This window comes from Emys orbicularis, chromosome 3 (genome assembly GCF_028017835.1).
Source record: "Emys orbicularis isolate rEmyOrb1 chromosome 3, rEmyOrb1.hap1, whole genome shotgun sequence".
Lineage (NCBI taxonomy): Eukaryota > Metazoa > Chordata > Testudines > Emydidae > Emys > Emys orbicularis.
This window is the reverse complement of record NC_088685.1, coordinates 9,080,567-9,099,845: the sequence shown is the minus strand read 5'-3', so window position 1 is coordinate 9,099,845 and position 19,279 is coordinate 9,080,567. Positions and strand designations below refer to the sequence as shown.

The following is a 19,279-nucleotide window of genomic DNA, read 5'->3' as shown; positions in this document are numbered from 1 at the left end:
TGTACTGGAAACAACTGGTGCAACTGGCACATGACGGTCAAATGTCCACCAAGATTAGCTATGGATTTGTGATTCTGTGCAAATCCATTCCCCTTCACAAAGCTAGCACAGACAAAACTTCTGATTTGTCTGAATATCGGCATATTATAGATAGCAAAATTTATAATAACCTGTACAATTTTCAAAGGCACACATTTTAATGACATGAATCCCCACCCACCTAAAAAAAAACCATTGCTTAAATGGCAATTGTACATATTTCTGTAGCAGCATTTTCCTTTAGTTGATTAGCAAGCTGTCAAAACACATTAATTTGTATTAATGGCAAACATTTATTTAATGTTCTGCTTCCTGGCACATGCAATCTTTAAAGGTGGAAGAGTAATAATTAACTAAATTATAGATCATATAGGAGAAAAAATTCTCAGGCTTAGTTAATTTATGCATGCAAATATCTGATGTGCATGCAAAAGTCAGGTATTAATTCATCCACATGGCCAGTTATCAAAAGAGACCAGATTCTTGGCTGATGTAAAATGGGCAAAATTCCACTGAGTTCAATGGAGCCTCACCAATGTATACCACCTGAAGAGGTGATTGAGTGAGGACCTGATCTGCACATGCACATCGATTTTTGTACTCATAATTTCAGTTAGTGCAAACTGATGCATGCAATTCTACATGCCTTACTTTAAAAATATGGCCCTAAACTAATGCTATTTTCCATGGAAAGCTGCTCCCATAAATTTATTACATCACTCCTAGGCCATTCTGAATTATGTTTATTATTTCCATGACCTATCGGGCCATATTCTCTGCTACTATAAATCTGCATAATTCAATTGACTTCAATGGAGCTGCGCCAATTTGCACCACATGCAGATCGGGCCACTTGTGCCTGTCATTGGAATGGGGCGACTTAACTGATTGCTAATGACTGGGAACCAACATGACTAACACTCAGGATTCTCTGAACATTTTATCTAGTTAAGAAGAATGAATTACTTATTGTTTGTGAAGCTCTCTAAAGATGAAAAGTGTCATGTAAATGCTATTATTATCTAACTAATCTATGATTACAGATGGCAATGTATTTCTTGTCTGAACTTTTGAATTGTTTTTTTTTTTTCTCTCTTCTCCCACTAAAACGCTGGAAATAAAGGGTTGTGTAACATACAATAAATTCCAATTACAGTTGGAAAACAGTGAACAGTTGTAGGTTTTGCAGTGATAATACTGTTGAGATTTCAGGTTAAAAATATTACCTACAGTTTCCATTAAAGCACAGCTAAAAGAACAAAGCAGGGCCTTCCATAAAATACAAATTGTTCACAAAGGCATATCCTTCCTTTGAAACTTCAGAAATCAACTTCAAACTCGAGTAACTTATTCTGATCAACTCTTATCTTTGTTTTCAGTTGTAATGCACTAAATATACAGGGGCAATGTCACTGCCATTTTAGAATACCTGATGTCAACTGCAACCAGCCTGTTGTCCAGCGTTAATGCTACCATTATATAAGTAGTCAGCAGAGCCTGGAACTGGAGTCTACTGATGTGGGTTTTATACTCAGCTCTGCCTGTGATTTGCTGTCTTTTGGCAAGTGACAGGTAAATTTTCAGCACACACAAAGCATGTGTGGACACACTTGTGCCTGCACCTTGCAGGTGCAAAAATCTACACACATGTGAGCAAATTCTAACACCTGAGCACACCCACTTTAATAGTCCAAAACCTGCATATGCGAGTGTTAGAAGCAGCAACCACAAAATCCACTGGGACCACTCAAACACAGAGTGCATGCAAGTGTTAGACTATTTAAGAAGGGTACACAAGCATTAGCAAAGTTCAGATGCAAATACATGTGTATACAATTTTGTGTATGCAAAAGGGAAACTGGCCTTTAAAAAAATTGAGGACTTCGGCGTCCAGAATTGTCAATCTTCTGGGTGGTGTCCATTGACTTTCTTGAAGCAATGGGCATTTTCCGGGGTTGTCTACATAGTGTCCCTCTCTGGATCCCTTGTTTTGACCTTTTGGCCTGCAACCCTACCCCCAGCTTTTTCATTCTTGTTCCCCATAATCAGTTGATCTCTGGGCTCAGTGGCTTCCTCCCACACCTAAGGAGATGGGCCTTTTGTTGTTCTAGTGCAGGGATTCTCACAACAAAATGTTTGGCGGTGTCAGATTGAGGCTACCAACTCTTGCTGGTGGCCACTCCGACAAATTTTCCTCAAATACTTCATTAACATTAGGAAAAAACATTGTAATGTATTGATGTGGGTTTTTTTTCTTTTGCAGACTCAATAATAATAATAATGTACAATTGTATTTTGGTGCCCCTGGCCCACACTGCTGTGGTGTTTAGATGCTGCATGTGATTATTAGAACTGGGAGCACTGGCTGTTGGGAGTCTGAAAGGACAGGAAACAGGAAGGAGGGGGGAGGAGTTGAGGAGGCTGGGAGAGTTACAGAGTGTGCAGCTACGGCTTGGAAAAGAGACTTCCACTGTAAATAAAGTTCTGTTGAAGTTGTTAATACTTTGCTTGGTGGATACAACATTTTGGCGACAAGGATGGATCTTCTGCCTCTGAACCCACCTGCACCTTTCTGCAAAGCCCAGGTGAGCCTCCAATTGCTTTTACTGCCTGGATCCGTATGTTTGAGACTTATCTGCTTGCAATCAGTGCTACAGAGATTTCTGAAGTAAGAAAGCGTGCTCTGCTAATCCACTGCCTTGGAGCAGAAGGGCAGCGTATATTCTACACTTTTCCCCTTGCAGATGATAAATATGAGACTGCACTCACTGCATTAAAGAACTTTTTTGTGCCAAAAGTGAATGTAGTAGCTAATCGCTACAGATTTCGCCAGCGTGAGCAGAAATCAGGGGAGACTATAATGCAGTATATGGCTTCCCTGAGGAGTCTGATTGTAACTTGTGACTTTGGGAATATGGCAGATGAAATGATTAGAGACCAGCTCATTGAGAAAACAACAGTGCTTCATGTAAGAGAACACTTACTTCTAGAACCACAACTTACACTAGAAAAAGCAATAACCATTGCTACTCAGATTGAGTCAGCTACAGCTGAAGCCAAAATAATGAGCCAGGGTACAGGAGGCCCAGTCCAGGCTGTGACTCCTTTGCAGAAAAGTTCACTATCACTGCAGACAAACAATTGCAAAAGGAAAACTAATGAAATGCCACCGAATCAGCAAATGCAAAATACAATAAAAGCATGCTTTCACTGTAGATCCCCACAACATCTTGCAAGCTACACAGGATGTCCAGCAAAAGTAGCTCAGTGCAATCATTGCAAAAAGATTGGGCATTTTGCTAAAGTATGTCGCAGTAGCCAGTTCAATCAACAGGTGCATGCAGTTACAATACCAGATGTTACTGTGCTGAGTGTAGACAAAATCACTACTGCATATATTCCAGAACAGATAAAGTGCACTGTAAATGTTTCTGCCATACCCTCAGGCAAATCACACTCTATTCAGCTAATGTTGGACACTGGCTCAGCAGTATCTATACTACCTGATTCCATCTATTTGCATTACTTTAAAGATGTGCCTCTTACTGAACCCAAACTTCACTTGGTATGCTATTTGAAAAACCATATTCCAGTACATGGCTGCTTGCCAGCAATAGTTACTTTTGGTGATTGCTGTGTAACTGCGGAGTTCTACATTGTCCACAAAGGCACTCCTATCCTTGGCAGAGATTTATTAGCTGCTTTAAATCTCAGGGTAGTTAATGGACGAATTGATCTTCCTCAGCAAAGCACTCTTGCGGTACACACACCAGTTTCAGCTGGGACCCAACTCCAGGTTGAGGAGAAACTCGGCTGTGCTTATGGGTTTCTGCATAAAGTTAAAATGCGGAATAATGTGTTGCCTGTACGACAGAAATTACGGCGCTTACCATTTTCAGTCAGGGAAGCTGTTTCAGAGGAACTTAGAAAACTTGTTCAAAAGGACATTATTGAAGAGATTAATTCCTCGGACTGGGTTTCACCTATAGTAGTGACGCAGAAGAAGGGTGGAGATATTCGCCTTTGTGTGGACTTAAGGGAGCCAAATAAAGCTATTGTGATTGACAGCCATCCTCTTCCTCACATAGAGGAAGTATTTGCAGAACTCCGTGGAGCAAAGATGTTTTCTACTCTTGATTTGCAGAGCGCATACCACCAGGTTATGTTGCACGAAGATAGCAGAGACCTCACAGCATTTATTACACATGAGGGACTATTTCGTTTTAAATGTGTTCCATACGGTCTCGCATCAGCCCCAAGTGCCTTTCAAAAAATGATGTCATTGATTCTGAAGAATCAAAATGGAGTTCAGTGCTATTTGGATGATATTATTGTGTTTGGAAATACTACTGAGGAGCATGACAATAACCTACAGTCTGTACTAAACTGCATCAGCAAAGCAGGCCTCAAGCTCAATAGGTCCAAATGCAAATTTAGACAAACTGAACTCTCCTTTCTGGGGCATACAATTTCACAGGCTGGACTAAAACCTGATCCAGATCATATCCTGGCAATTTCAAATGCTCCTCCTCCAACAGATTTGCAAACCTTACGTTCCTTCTTGGGTCTTACCTCCTGGTATGCAAAATTCATTCCCAATTATGCTTCTGTCATTGAACTGTTACGAGAATTACTACGGAGAAGTTCAACCTTAGTGTGGACAACGGATGCACAAGTTAGTTTCGAAAGGGTGAAAGACTTGATTGTACATAGTCCAGTACTTGCACTATTCAGTCCCGCATTGCCCACAATTGTAACTACTGATGCTTCTGATTATGGACTTGGGGCTGTCCTCACACAACTTCATGAGGACAACACAGAGAGGACTGTTGCATTTGCTTCAAGGACACTAAGTAATGCTGAGAGAAAATATTCTACAGTTGAAAAAGAAGCACTTGCTTGTGTCTGGGCTACTGAAAAATGGAGAATTTACCTGTGGGGCCGCACGTTCAAGTTGCGCACAGACCACAGCCCTTTGACAACGTTGCTCACCACGAAAGGACTGGGAAGAGCAGGATATCATATTGCTAGATGGTCTGCAAGACTACTCTCTTTCAATTATGAACTGGAATATAAGCCTGGAAACAAAAATGTGGTAGCTGATTGCCTTTCTCGCCTGCCTTTGCCTTCACCAGATGGTCCACCGGAGGATGAGGATGTAGTAGTTGCGCTTATTACAAGCACTCTTACTGCAGTTACAAGAGAACAATTTCAAGCTGCTTGTTCAGTGTGTCCAATTCAACAAAAATTACGGGAATTTCTGACAAAGAGATGGCCCAGTAACCCTAAAAACCTTGACCCAGTTTTGCTGCCTTATTTTAGAGTTCGGGATAACTTTCTTTGCTCGATGGCTGTGTGCTACGAGGTACACACTGGCTACTTGTGCCAGAAGAATTACAGTCAAAACTCATACACCTGGCACACGATACTCATCAAGGAATTGTCAGAACCAAACAACGACTACGGGATCTGTATTGGTGGCCAGGGATGGACTCTCAAACTGAAGCACTCATAAAATCCTGTGTCACTTGCCAAATGCATGATAAGACAGCAGTGACATGTACCCCTCCATTACAGCCTGTTCCTCTTCCTGAATCTGTATGGGAAAAAGTGGCGATTGACATTGTAGGACCCTTTGATACTGCTCCACTTGACTGTCGTTATGCCATCACTTTAATAGACTATTTCAGCAAATGGCCTGAGGTGGCGTTTACATCGCAAATTTCTTCTGCTACAGTAATTAAGTTCCTCTCTTCAGTTTTTAACTGGGAAGGTAACCCCAAAGAACTGGTTTCAGATAATGGTAGTCAATTTACTTCCCTGGAGTTTGAAACTTTTCTAGTAGAGAGGAACATTTTACACAGGAGGTCATCCCTATATTACCCTCAAGCCAATGGGGAAATCAAACGGTTTAACAAAAGTTTGAAAGAGAGTTTGCAAACAGCTAAACTGGAAGGGCGATTGTGGATACCCTTCACTACTGATTTCTTGCAAGTATACCGGGCTACATGACATGCCACAACGCAAAGATCACCCGCAGAGTTACTTCATGGGAAACAGATGACTACTAAACTGAACATTGCTGGATTGTTAAAGGCACGACCTGATGCCCCACACAAGGATGATGTGAGAAAGACAGTTGAACAGAACCAAGCAAAGTCTAAGGCTTTCACAGACAAACGGCGGGGTGCTAAGGAACCAAAGTTTGAGTGTGGTTCCTTTGTTAGAATAGGAAAACCTGGACTCTTACGCAAAGGGGACCATAAATTCACAGCTCCTCTTAAAATCATAGAGAAGAAGGGACCTTACACCTATCAACTTTCTGATGGGCGGGTATGGAATGCTTCTTATCTTGCACCTGCTTATGCACCAAGAGGAGATTATGCCAACACCCAGTCTGCATAGGATGACTTCACTGTAGAACCAACACAACAAGACATTGCACTGGAACCGGGGCTTGAGAGACGGCCTGTCAGACTCAGATGACCACCTGCCTGGACTAAAGACTATGTTATGTAGTATCTACAGTGTTTTCAGTGTAATATTCCTGCCAACAGTATAGTGTCTTGTTTCATATTTGTTCCTGTGGTTAGAACAACAATGTTTATTTTAATTTGAAAAATTTCTTAAGAGAGGAGGGAATGTGGTGTTTAGATGCTGCATGTGATTATTAGAACTGGGAGCACTGGCTGTTGGGAGTCTGAAAGGACAGGAAACAGGAAGGAGTGGGGAGGAGTTGAGGAGGCTGGGAGAGTTACAGAGTGTGCAGCTACAGCTTGGAAAAGAGACTTCCACTGTAAATAAAGTTCTGTTGAAGTTGTTAATACTTTGCTTGGTGGATACAACAACTGCTTCCCCCAACCCCCCACCCATCATCTCTAGTCCCTGCTGCCTACCCGGGCTTTCCACTGCCCTCCTGGGCTCCCCATCACTCCCTGAGCCCCAGTGCTTCCCCCCCCATTGCCCCAAGCTCCATTCTGCAGCCTCACACCCCAGGCCTATGCTGCTCTTTGCCTCTTGACCACGGCACTCAGTAAGGCTGGCTTTCCTGAAGCCCCGCTGCCATGGGCTGAAGCCCGTGGGGGGAGGCTGAAGCCTGGAGCCCCGCCATCTCAGGGGACTGAAGACCAGAGCCTGCTGTCAGAGCCCCCAAGCTGAAGTGGGGGGTTCTGTAGCCTGCCCCTGGAGTCCTGTGGCTGAAGTCAGGGGTGGGGGGTAGGATGAAGCCTGCCGCCAGATCCTCTGGCTGAAAATGGGGGAGGCTGAAGCCCTCCCCCAGAGCAACTGGGCGCTGCAGGGAAGGGCCGTGGCTTTGCCCCCTCCCCATTTCTGCGCAGGAGACTATTGTGGCTGCAGGAAAAAACCCTGATGGCCACATGCAGCCACAGTAGCCACATTTGAGAAACGCTCTTCTAGTGAACTCTGCCCACTATCCCATTTATCAAATAGGTCAGGACCTTCACAAGCAGTAAATCCTCACACCCATGAAATCAAATAGGTAAGGTACAGCAAAGCAGTGTTAAATTGTTTTATAGCCTATTGATACATTCAACAGCTGATGTCTCTCTGCTAAAGTGTTGGCATGTTCGCGGGGTGGAGGAACTGTCATAAAGTGACATTCTACTAACAAAAGAGACATCAACACATGCCTGAATTACAACATATCAAACAATGGGGATTGTGGAAATAAACAGATCTCTGCAGGGCAGGGACTTTCTCTTACTAGGTATACTCTGAGCAGTTACTAGCGCAATGCACTCCTGATCTTAGGGCTTGTCTAAATGGCGTGCTGAAGCACTGTAGATTTATACCCGTTTGCCATGCATTAAATCACTGTTTACACATGTCCTGAGTTAAGGAATGTTGATGCTATTCTAATAGAAATTAATTGCTATTTATAATTAATTAACTATTTTAAGTCAACTGTCAATGTTTTTAATCATTTGATATCATTTTGAGGAACAGCAATACAGAAAATTATGCGGGGAGAGAGGGAGGGAAGCACCTCTGATGTACATTTGATTATAGAACCACTAATATGATTTCAGCCCATCCACACGGTACCTTATTGATCCCCACACTTGATCAGTGGAGCTGCAGCATTAGAGATGGGCAGATAGCAAAGATGCATCTGGAGTAAAAAAACCGGAGAAAATATTCCACTAGCCTAGGAAAGCATAGTTTGAACATAGCTGGATTTGCAGCACAGCATTAAAGGTATTTGTCACTTTGCAATCACCAATTTGGAAAACAAACAATTGTTTTAGCAATGGGCTTGAATTTCAAAAGACACTTTGAAACTATACGCTTTCGAACTTCACAATGAATCTGATTGACACTTGAACCTTTTAAGGCTCGTCTACCCCTAGAAATAACATTAGTCACACAGTCTGGGAATGAATGTTAATGCTTCAATTCCTTTTTAGGGTTCTGCTGCCATTTTCTCAAGCTGTACTCTCAAGGTTTACATCATTTGAACAACTTCTTAATTAACTCAGAACCTTGTATTCAACTGAAGAGCATGTGTTTCTATGAGCAACGGGAGTCATTGGCAAGATTGTACAAAAAATTAGGGAACTCTAGTTATTTAAGAAAAACACCTTAAAGCGAGTAGTTACTCCATTAAGATGGATGAGAATCTATTAGTATAAAAACAGAATGATACCTTAATTCCTCTTACCTACAATAGCTATTGAAATATTACATGTAGATTACCAAAGATATAAACTGAGCCAAAGGTGCTGGTACTGGAGGTGCTGCCGCACCCCCTGGCTTGAAGTGTTTTCCATCATATACAGGGTTAACAGTTTGGTTCAATGGCTCTCAGCACCCCCACTATACAAATTGTTCCAGCACCCTGAACGGAACACTACAGCTTTGCGAAGAATTGATTTTTCAATTCTCACGTCAAACTAAAAATTGGGGAGGAAAAAAGTTGTTTTGGATGGACCCAAAACAAAAACAAAAATCCTGTTTTCACAGAAAGCAAAAAACTGTGAACAAAAAATAGATTTGGGGCATTTTAACTGCTTTTTTATTAAAAGCAAAGCACATTTGGAAATGCCATTTACAAAGCCACTGGAGGAGGCTCTTCCCCCACTTTATAGGCCTGTGGTTAGAGTACTCGCCTTGGATGTGGGAGATGTCGGTTCAAGTCCCCAGTTTTGAGTAGAGAGTTGAAGTTGGATCTCCCTCTTTACAGGTAAGTGCCCTAACTACTGGGCTATTGGGTATTCTGGTGTGGGGGCTCTCTCAGGGCTGGTCTCCACTACCAGGGAGATCGATGCTGTTGCAATCAATGAAACAGGGATCAATTTAGTGGGTCTTCAATAGACCCAATGGCAGAGCGCTCTCTGGTTGACCCCGGTACTCCAGCTCTCCGAGAAGAGTAAGGGAAGTTGATCGGAGAGCATCTCCCGTTGACTCAGTGCCATGAAGACACTGGGGAAAGTCAACCTAAGCTATGTCGACTCCAGCTACGTTATTTACATACCTGGAGTAGCATAACTTAGGTCAATTTGCCTCCGTAGTGCAGACAAGCCCCTAAGATCTCTTTTGTTGGAACTGTTCCACTTTGTATAAAGTACTTAAATAGCCATTAGAAAAAGGACCTGAATTTGAGTCTCCCACCACAACCCAGGTGAGTGCTCTAACCATGGGGCTATAGGATATAAGAGGGAAGGTCTACTCCTGCTCCTCTGGTTTTAGGAATGGTGCTTATGTCCTATGGTGAATCTATCTGGGGGGGAAAACTGGAGGGACGAAACTATTCAGCAAATTTGTGTTGAATTCACAAATAGTTTTGGTCAACCCAAAAACTCCACTTTTCAGTGAAAAAACTATTTGTCCAAAACATTTTACCTAGTTCTACCGAACAAATGATAAAGTGCCTGGGAGGCATACACAGAAAGTTCAGTCTTATTTATCCTCATAAAATGTTTCTCACTTTGTAATATTATTCTTTGTTTTGTTAGAAATCCACTGTATACAAGTAAAAATCAATCTGAATGTTAGAATAATAGACTAAAAAAGATCATTAAAAAATTACGAAATTTTCAAGATGCTCACCTTACTGATGAAAGCATCTGCATGAACTTATTGTTGTTACCTTTGTTCTCCCTCCTGCTATCCCATTCCCATCTCCAATGTTTGTTTCCATCCCTTGTCATAACAATACTCAGATCGAATATTGCACTTTTCATTCACAGAGCTCAATGCACTTTAGAAAAGTAGGTAAGAGGCATTATCCTCAGTTTGCAGCATAAAGTGCTAAAGCAACTTGCCCAAAGTCAAACAGCAACAGAGCTCAGAGTAGAACCCAGGTCTCCTGACACCCAGTCCTGTGCCTAATCCACTGGATTGCTTTGTTACCTGAGCAAATGCTAATTTTGGGCCCACATCTGTGAGGTGATGAGTTCTGAGGGAGCACCACATCTCACGGGATCTAGTCTTTGCACTGTATGTTCTTCAGGGCAGAAATGTTGATTTTACATGTCTATGAAGTGGCATGCCTATTTATGGTACTATCTAAACCAGGGGTCGGCAACCTTCTGCACATGGCCCATCAGGGTAATCGGCTGGCGGTCCGTGAGACATTTTGTTTATGTTGACCGTCTGCAGGCACGGCCCCCTGCAGCTCCCATTTTGGCCAGGAACAACGAACTGCAGCCACTGGGAGCTGTGGGGGGCCGTCCCTGCGGACGGTCAATGTAAACAAAATGTCTCATGGCCCGCCAGTGGATTACCCTGATGAGCCACGTGCCAAAAGTTGCCGACCCCTGATCTAAACAAAGCAAAATCCTCATCTGTTCTTTTAATGCCTATTCGATTTCAGTTGAGACTGATGTTTTCACTAAAACATATATATGTGTAAGGTGTTTTCATTTGGGACTTTTTACTTTCAATGCAGCTTTTCCTTTTTTTGATTTCCCCCCATGCCCTTTTCCTTTTGTTTTATCCTCCTCCAGTGAGAGCAAGGTATAGTCATTTCCACCCATGCTGCCAGCATTACACACAAATGCGCACGCACACTATTCCCCATCCCTCCCGACAGTCCAGTAAACACCAAAGCAGAAGATTCCCTCTTTCATCCTCTGGGGGATGAATGCATTATTTCTGTGACATGCCAAATCTCTGCTGGTCTGCAGTGTGAAATCCCTACACTATCCTCAAAGTTACTTTTCCGTGGGGCAGATGAAGAAGTTTTATCAATGCCGTTAGCACATCAATGCTTCATTACAGAAGATGGAACTACAAAGGACACACATCCTGCTCATCTTTCTGTTGGCAGAGTTTAAAGGTCTAAATGTACTCCATATAGGAAGAAGGCTTTCATTTTAAAATACACATTTGGGAAGACAGGATGCACCGTCGGTGTATGCTGAGGAGGTAGCAGGCTGAGAATACTGGAAGTCTCTTCCTCTCTCCAAAACCTGCATAAGCAGCAGGGCAGGATCTATCCAAGGTTCAAGAGAGCACTAGGCAGGGGTCCAGCTCCTATAAGAACTGCCATACTGGATCAGACCAATGGTCTATCTAACCCAGAATCTTGTCTCCGCCAGGCACCTGTACCAGAGCTTCAGAGGACATGTACAGAACAGGGCAATTTTGAAGAAATCCACCCTTCTTCCCCTCCCAGTTTCTGTAAGTGAAAGATTGAGGGGTGCCCCGAGCATGGGGTTGCATCCCTGACCATCTTGGCTAATAGCCATTGCTAGACATCCTCCCACTGATGGATATAGCCTATACCAGCCCGTGCACAGAAACCCTAAGACGGAACGATTCTGCTGGCCAGCTGAAATGCTGCAGTACGCAGCCAACACTAGATAGGGGCACAGGCTGCTCCTATACAGTGTAGCTGTAAAGGGCAGCCAACTATACATCCCTCAGGTCCACCTCATGGAATCCTGCCCAGGCTAACAGGACTCCTGGAGCAGAGGATGCATCTGCCAGTATCTCTGCTCCCTCTAGCAATGTTGGCCAGGGCTGAATTTGGCCCAGCATTTGAATATAATTTATTTAGTTGCTTTTACAAAATTACCCACATTTTGAAATGCCTCAGAGAACCCTAGGAATCTCGCATCTGCCTTAATGCTAATTTTCTTTTTTCAGTGGGAGGGGTAAAATGAACCGTGCATATATTATTTTGTATATAAATGTAATAATGCCAGATGCCTACACTGCCACCAAAATATCAACTGTACAAGATAGTTCACTTTGCCTGTAAGGACATTGTTCAGTAGTGCAGCTGGTGCAGAATGGCTATCATGGTCCTCCTAACTAGTGATGTTGCTAGTGTTGAGCTGAAGAGATCCTTGTATATGCAGTGTCCTTGATTACTGGGATCTTCTTGAGTGTATGTAATTCCAGAGCTCCTGGAGTCCTGAGACCTAAATTCTGTTCTCTGTAGGCATGTAGAAGCCCCATTGGCTTCACTGAGAACTTTGTACACACATCTAGGAGCAGCAGTGGAACTTAGTCTCATTATTAAAGTGTCCACTTTGTTAGACACATCCACACTTCACATGCACCTATAGAGAATTTACTAAGTGCCTGAGCCTTCACCAACTGAAGTCAATGGAACCAGGATCAGACCCTAAAATTCCCGAAGTCCTGTCACAGTATGCACCAAGATCAATGTAAAAATCTGGGATCGGTTATCTAGGAGATGTCTTTATGGTTGTTCCAAAATCATGGTTAGGAATCTGAAAGGAAACTCCACAGGCTATTGCAATCTGTAAAGCACGTTGGGGAACCCTCTGAATGAAAATGCTGCATACAGAATTAATGTTATCCATCAGGATTTCAGACAAAATTGTATTACTGATGCGCTAAGGTGGTTAACACAAGGCAACCACAGAGACTACAAAATGTTCAGGACCACTGGAAAACAAACAGCTAGTAAATGGTTGGGAGGAACATAAAAGAATAAATATGGAGCACCCGCTCAATTGAAGGAAATAAAACTCCTGATGACAGATGGCATTAAGCAGATGATCATGCTAGCTAAGTGTTAGCTATAATGCTACAATAGGGCTTGATAAATATGTTGAACAGCTTGCCTGGGGCAAGTAAAACAAAGCCCTCGGCAAGAAATTTAAAATGCAGTTTGCCTAACAGAGCTCCTAAAGAGGAATTTCTTGGCTCATCATTTTGTCAAAATGTGTTCTGTTCACAGAGAGGTTGGTTGGCTATGCTTCTTTTTCCATAGGAGTAGCAGGAGCTTCATGTTCATTTACATTAACAAATACCCATGAAATTTAGCAATTTACCAGTACAGCAGATGCAGAAATTTGAAGCATATATTATATGTGCAGAGTGGATTATAATGACTGGAAGATCATGAGGGGAATGTGATGATAGAGAAAGTGAATATAGCTGCTGAGAAAACTGCCTTAGTTTTCACTAAGATAAATGTGCACAAAGTGTCATAAGGAGATGTATGATTGTAGGACGAGAGAACAAGAAATTACTGCAATGGCGAGTTCCACCAAAATAGAATAAAAAGGGATGTATTTATTTTATGATTCATAAAATGTGTTTATCCAACAAACTCTAAATGCATGTTCAAAAATTATGAACAGTATACAACTCATTAGTATTGTGACAAATCTGTGGCCATGTAGGAACTTCACAGTTGTCACCATGGCGCACACCATAGTCATACTGAATCGCACATTGACTAGAACTCAGAACCTTCTGTTCCGAAGGCAATTCTGATCTTATCCAGTGGAGGGCAGTGGCATGCACATACAAACATGCCTGTGAGTTTATTAAAATATGAAATGATCTTCCTCTTCAAGAGTGCTTCCTACTCTCTACCTCAATACTGCCACCCCACCTCTCAGGCAAAAGGCTAAATGAATAGATAAGCCTTACAGGCTAAGGTCAATAAAACTCGGACTCTGATGGACCAACTAAGCGAGAAAATTCCAGAGTCGAGGATCTACAACTGAAAACATCTTGTCTCCAGTTCCCAAACATTTTAAGCAAGGGACTGATTGCAAAAGCACCTGTGCTGATCTCAACTGTTGTAAAAGTACATGAGGAGAGAGTGTACCTAGAATCCAAGCCATCAAAACGAACACCATGAATTGCACCCAGATATGAACAGGAAGCAAATGCAACTTATAGAAAACAGGAGTAATTTAGAGTGACTAAAGCAGAAACAATTTTAAGACTAAAGTCTGAATCATTAAGTTAGCAGAAGAAGGGAGAGCTGTGGAGAACCAGGGGTCACACAAGAACCAGGGGTCACCCAATTAAATTAACAGCAGGTTTAAAAAAAGAATAAAGAAGTATTTCTTCTCACAATGCACAGTCAACCTGTGGAACTCATTGCCAGGGGATATTGTGAAAGTCAAAAGTATAACTGGGCTCAGAAAAGAACCAGATAAGTTCATGTAGGATAGATCCACCAGTGGCTATTAGCTAAGATGGTCAGGGACAAAACCCCGTGCTCTCGGTTTCCCTAAACCTCTGACTGCCAGAAACAGAGACTGGATGACAGGGGATGGATCACTTGATAATTGCCCTGTTCTGTTCATTTCCTCTGAACCACTTGGCATTGGCCACTGTCAGAAGACAGGATACTGAGCTAGGGGACCATTGGTCTGACCCAGTATGGCCATTCTTATGTTCTTATGAAGGTGCCTGGATTTCTCCACCATAGCATATGCAATTATAGAGCAAGGGTGTGATCCTTAGAGAGAAGAGGAGGGTTGAAAGTACAAGGACTGTCATGAATCATCAGGCCCACACAAACACACATGGATCATAGGCTCTAGCTCCTGGTTCCCAAATGGACACTGATAGAGGAATATGCCACAGGAGGAATGCTGCAAAGCAGCTGTTTGGAGTTAGGGAATCAAGCTTCCTTCCTCCCATAAAAAGCAAAACACTAGAAGAGAAGATAATAATTTGCATTTGTCTAGCACCTTTCATCTAAAAATCTCAAAGCATTTTGCAAATATTAATTAAGTCTCACAACTGTGAGCATTATAAATTATTATTATTATTATAACTATTCAACAGCTGCCAGAACCAACACACCCTCAGTTATGGAGGGAATCACTGTCAGAGCTGAGAACAGAGCCCAGAATCCTGACCCAGAAGTGCTTGCTCTAACCATCAGACTACACCATCTCCTTTTCAGACTGCAAACACCAGGTGGGTAGATACACTGGACCTTTTGGATAAAATTATACAGTTTTAAACTTCTTGCCTTCCTGTAGTTTGGCTCATTTGTACTGTGCAAGAAAACTCTGTCCAGTTGGGTAAGTAGCAGCATTCTTCTAAAGCTAGCACCAGTAAGAGACCTGTATACAGAGTAACACTAAAAGGAAAACAAAATAAAGAGTTCGGCCTCTGCAAAGAGAGAGAAAATGTCAAAATATTAGGATTACCTTTAAAATGTCCCACCAGATAGTGCCCATTGATGATCTCGATATCTACTAGGCTGAGGATTAATCCAGCCTTGTTGAAGGAGAGATCAGCAATTTTTAATAGCAAACAGGAGATTGTCCTAAAAAATGGTTTCATGTCTCAGTTTGATAGAATCTCCTCTTTGTATAAAAACTCCATTTTATTCCTTGAACTAGCATCACATAATGAGCCTGATTCTGATCTCTGTGACATCAGTGTATAAATTACACTTAGAAGGTATAAAACTGATAAAAATGGGATCAGAATCAGGCCTCTGGAATTCAGATAACAAAGATTCTCTCTCCAGTTATTATTTCTATTACCATAACACCTAGGAGCCCTCGTCATGGGCCAGGACTCCATTGTGGTAAGAAATGTACAAACAGAGAACAAAAAGATGGTCCCGGCCCCAAAGACCTTACTGGTGTATTTACATGGGTGTCTTATAAACTCCAATACGGGTTCACACACAAATTGTTAGAACTGAGTTAAACAAGTGATTATTAAGAACTATCCTGTGGACAGAATATGTGTTTTAACTCTACTCAGAAAGCAAACTCACTTTCTGGATGGAGGAGCTTTCCATTTTATTTTATAAAGGCTTAAAGTATGTTTCAGACAAGGAAGGTGATGAAGCTAAGAAGCCATAAGAGGCTAGACTTTTGTCATGCTTGTCACTTATGGGAGATTTTATCATTATTCTGGACTTTAAAAAAAACCATGATTTTTAATAGTTGAGGAGCCTAGCATGGGAGCGAGTGGGCTGATATGATGGGAAACAGTTGGACAAAAATTTCACTGAGTGCCATGAATGCTTGCAAAATTAACCACTGAGTCACATGGACAGTTAAGCAGAATCAGTTTAGTGGCCAAAAAAGGATCTGACCAGTGACTCAAGAGAGGAGGAGAGGCACTGTTCAAGGGGCAATAATCAGTATTTCAATGCAGAATGCCTTGGATAAACTATCTGTCCTCAGTGTCCTTTGTTTTAAAGAAAAGCACTGAGAGGTGCCAAAAACAGTCACCTCCAGTTTTCCTTGGCCAGAAGGATGATGATTGGGATACTGCATGGGCCATGAAGGGGAATTTTGGGGGGAAAGAGAATGGTCAGGGGTTAAAGGTCACAATCTGGCATCTTTAATTTTTGGCTCTTTTCTATTTCTTATAAAACAGCTGGTTGCAACAATGCAGAACAAATTTATTCTTCAAACTTATTTGATAAATACAAATAGACGCTGTGAATGAATAAAAATGATAGCTGCTCCCTTGAATATCTTTGAAGTTTCCAAAAATTGACCCAAGCCACAACCAGAGTTACTGTAGCAGAATTTCCAAGGAAAGAATCTGTACGGGGCGAGTTGTGCCAACTAGTGCACAAATACACCTCTACCTCGATATAACGCTGTCCTCGGGAGCCAAAAATTTTTACCGCGTTATAGGTGAAACTGCGTTATATCGAACTTGCTTTGATCCACCGGAGTGTGCAGCCCCGCCCTTCCGGACCACTGCTTTACCGCGTTATATCTGAATTCATGTTATATTGGGTCGCATTATATCGAGGTAGAGGTGTAACTGCAACCAAGACACTCTTCTGCCCTTCAACTCTACCACCCTGTATGTAGGGGCTAAGTTCTTAATTTGAGGGCTCTGATAGGGATGCAGAGAACCCCCAACAATACATGAGAAAAAGGGGCTGAGGAAGACAGATGAGGTCCGACCATGAAGCTGATGGTTTTCTTCATTGCAAAGGATCACTTTTTTTAGTTCAGTCATTGATTTGAGGCTTTCACATCATTTCATGGTCTTCCTTTGATCCCAGCAGTCCAACACTTTGCACCAAAGATTCATTTTTAGATCATCCTCAGTCATTTGGCACGCTTTAAGGGTCCACATCTCGAGTGGAACTGGATGTACATATTGAATATGAGATGTCATCTGGGCTGTGTAATCTTTTTGATGCCATTGACGCTGCTTGTTTCATTTAACTAATCTCTTCAGTAAAAGTGATGCCTTAACCTTGTCGCTTGAAGATCTCCATAATTTATCAGTGACCTTAGGGCTTTTGAAATACACAGATGCAAAATAAAACATGTTCTACAACTATCATGGCAGAGCACCACAAACATTACTTGTCATGGACAAAACAAGAAGCATTTCTAGGGCTATGCTGTAGAAAACATTATGTTACCGCAAAGAATAGAAATCCTATCTTTTCTTTCTAATTATCTCTAAGTTAAATGAAATCTAAATTAAGTGTCACAAATACATGCATAGGAAGCAGCCTCACAGTATTTATTTTATTTATATCTTTAGATAAATAACAATAAAATTGCCCATACAAAAAGCTCTAGGCACCCTAACAATTAATTAAATTTACAATCATAAATGATAACCACCCACCAGCAAAAAATAACCGTACACAAATAATGAATTGACTCAGTGAGCCCATAAATCAAAGCCGCAAACAGCTACTTTAGCTTCTCCCCTTCCCAGCCTCCACAGGCACACCCCTTCAACCCTTCTCCAATAAATCCCTGTCCAATAAATGGCTTTTACCGTGTGCCCAGAAGATCAAGTTCAGACTAATTTGGACCAAGGGGGTCTGTATTTGAAATACAGGACTTTCAAGAGTGAATTACTTATCTGTTAGTAGCCAATAGCCTTTTGGCAGCTTCTCAATGGAAAAGGGAAAACCCCTCCTGAAAATAGAAGAATAACTCAAAAAAAGAAAAAAAAACAGGAGAAAATTGTTATAGAAAAATTAATGCAGCAAAACAAATGGAATAGTAGATATTTGAATACCATTTCTCCTATACTCAGAGTGCACTCGCCCACAAAAAAAGTGGCATTTGACCATTTAAAAATAATAATAACCACAACAGACTTACTACAGTCTGTTAAAGAGGAAAGGCAGAATTGTTTTTCAAATTAAGAAAATCCCCAGACACAATAGGGACTGGATGATACAAGGAGGCTCACCTTCTATCTTGGTAATAGCCTTACCTACAGATAAACTTGACTATGTCACTGCACAAAATCTCTTTCAAACAAAATGGAATAAACTTATTTTTGTAATGGTTAATACAGCATTTTTGGTTCTTGGTACTTGTGGAATTTGTGTGGTAATGATTTATAAATTTGCTTATATTTTCTAAATAAACAGTTATTAAAAAAGAGAAATATGGCAGTCCCTAGGTATCGATGTATAGTAACCCCACACAATGGAATGGCCATTGGCACTATTTACATTCTATGGAAGTATGCTCCATAAAAGGCCCACATCAGCTAGTGCAGACGATAGTATTGTGCGTTGGATGTTGGAACCAGTGGATCTGTAATTATTGATCCTATTGCCCTTTCGATAGTCTACCCACAACCCTGTGCTCTGTATTCCCGCCCTGTGTCTGGCACAGAGACTCCCTTCACAGAAGACAGGGGTATCAATGTCCCCTTGTTCTCGTCTCTGCACCTTTATCTTATCCCCCTGTAAGCTAAGCATCTCGATCTCTTCAATCTCTCCTTATACAAAAGTCTTGACTCATCTTCGTTGCCCATCTGTGGACCACTCTGTTTCTGATATCTTTTTTCAGAAGGGGAGAACAGAACAAAACACAGCACTCAGTCTAAAAATTATTTCGCTCAAATTCTCAGAGGAGATGTCAGGAACTTACGACATTTTTGTGTGTGGACCATAATCCAGCTGAGGCCAGCACTGTCTAAACTGCTGGTGGCGTTATTCTGATACTAATCATTTTCAGATAACAACCAGTAGCCGTTAACCTCATGGCAATTGGTGCATTATATCTGTGCCTGAACT

General features: G+C 41.7%; 1 protein-coding gene across 1 annotated transcript in view; it reads right to left on the bottom strand.

The window, feature by feature from the left end:
• Window positions 1-19,279, bottom strand: part of MSRA (methionine sulfoxide reductase A) — a 446,149-nt gene that overhangs the window by 225,734 nt on the left and 201,136 nt on the right. The window lies entirely within an intron of this gene.